The sequence below is a fragment of the Anneissia japonica genome, unplaced genomic scaffold, assembly GCF_011630105.1.
Source record: "Anneissia japonica isolate Jap-2015-1 unplaced genomic scaffold, ASM1163010v1 scaffold11077_len25931_cov233, whole genome shotgun sequence".
Classification (NCBI taxonomy): Eukaryota; Metazoa; Echinodermata; class Crinoidea; order Comatulida; family Comatulidae; genus Anneissia; species Anneissia japonica.
In genome coordinates, this window is record NW_022759027.1 from 4,597 (window position 1) to 6,978 (window position 2,382).

The window sequence follows — 2,382 nt, forward strand, 5'->3', positions numbered from 1 at the left end:
GGGAAGATAGAGCACTCTAAAGCTCAACCGAAACATGTGATAGTGAAATCGCCACTTACTGTATACATAGGCCTGCACATGTATACTATAGCTACACGGGAAATATACATGTATACCCTAACGTACCCAACATGCAGGCCTAGGCCTATAAATTAACGCTATGGCTATTTTTACAAGTCGTCGTGAAAACAGCCCCCAATGCTGTTCTTACGACGATGGGTGGCGCATACACGGTTAGCGTCCTCGTCAGGGTAAACTTGGACTGAACGCATCACGACTGTCTCTAGGCCTAGAGAAAGGCCACATAGCTCAGACTCAGTTGAGGCCAGTTAGCCTACGCACAGTGGGCTAGCTAGGAGTAAACATAGAGATTAAGTTTAATCAATGGACCTTCCAGTTTCTAGGCCTATGTCACATCAAGCTTCAGGGATGTGCAACAGGCCTATATATAGTAGTAGTAATTTTATCAATTTCTGAATGTATTGTTAGATACATTTATTCTATTTTTCTATTTCTTTCAATGCTCATACATGTTTTTTTTTTTTTATTTCAGTGTACATCAATGGAATAAAGAAGATTACTATAAATTAAATACATATTTTTGAATCTTGAATCTGTTTGTTTATATTTTACTCGTATCCCAATGGAATCTAATTCTTGACTTCGGATAAATTGGTCGTCCTGAATTTATTTGTTTATAATGTATTTTACATTAATGCAATCTCCTTTACTCAATTGTTGTACACTGAAATGTATATTATTTAAAAAAACCTGATAAACAAAACCCCTAATAACTAACGAAATGAATTCTGCTCTTCCGTGTGAGTCATGCCCACCTTTATTTCAATCCTATTTTGTAAGAACTGTATATATTTTTTAAATTTTCCAATTGTGTAATTTAGCCTACATAATTGAAATAGATAAGGCCTATTACATTACAATATAATAATTATGTGATAACAATGATAAATAGCACAAGTTTGTATAGGCCTATTAGGCCTACTTATAACATAATAAAGTTAATGATTTTAACAACAAATACTATTTTTCTGTTTCTTATTTACAATTTTAAAGTTCAATAGTTTTTATGTGATGTGCCTTGAATTTTTAAAATAATAGTCTTGATGAATGTAACATACTGTACGTAGCTAGTGAGTGTAGTAAGCCTATTTAAAATGTTATGGTTGAACACGTTTCTGCAGACGTCAATGCGTTAGAGATACTAAATGTCAACGCATTACCTTCTGAAGTACGGCGGCAAAAACCTGTTAAAAAATAGTCAATTTTTACCATAATTCATACAACTATGATACTATAAGTTGGTTTTTATTGATCAAGTCGTTTTCTACTCTCGTGTGGTAATATTTTAATCATTTTGCATTTGTGTGTTCCTGTGTGGTGTGGTGTCGTGTGGTATTTAGTAGGACCGATTGTCAAGACTCGTCGTAAAAATAGCCACAGCGATAAATTAAATAGATTTCAATTTTGCAATACTGGCTGGCGAGCGAAAACGATGCATGCATGATTTCCAATATTGCATCAAATACAAACGAAACGCTTTATTTATAAAGGTATTTTTTTGTTGAAAAGAGGTAGGGCCTACTTTCTTAATTGACATTTGTGAGTGGTTGAATTTAGAGGCCTAGAGGCCTAGCTAGGCTAGGCCTATCTATGTATTATGTTTTATGTTGTGACTGTAAGAAAAACTTTGAGGTAAAAAAAATAAGAATTAAAAGTAAGGTGCGAAAGTGCATTAATTAGCGCCGATATTATCCTCACCTTGCTGCATTAGGCTTACTACCATTAATACTACTACCACCACTGCTACTACTACTACTACTCCTGGAATCTGACGAAGGCGGCGGTGAACTCGTCGAGCTCGCTACTGCTGACACTGCTGTCCCTGAACCGGAGGGCCTAGGCCTAGGCAGAGCTGGTGATGATACTGTTGACGATGACATTATTAAAAAAATAATTTATCAAAATGTTTAGTTGTTATATCATATACATATTGCTTTTTATTGGACAGGGAACACAAAAAGTTTAGGCCTATATGTCAAAGCACAACCAACGCGATAACAACAACGGAATGTAATATTTACGTTGCTATCTGCCCTCAATGGCAGAACAAAGATATGTGGAGATACAAAATAATTATAAACAGTAAAAAAAAAATACGCCTCATGAGGGCAGCAGACATCAAACATGGCGTTTTTTGTAAGAAATCTCGTGAACTGTTGTTCAAGATTTACTCCACTTTTAGGATTTAACAAAACTATAATATCACAGGCTTTGAGGAGCATATCTTATTCGGTAGGTTTACCTTGCATTGCGATGTTTCATACAGTGTAATAGGCCTAGGCCCAGCCTATTGTAGTAATT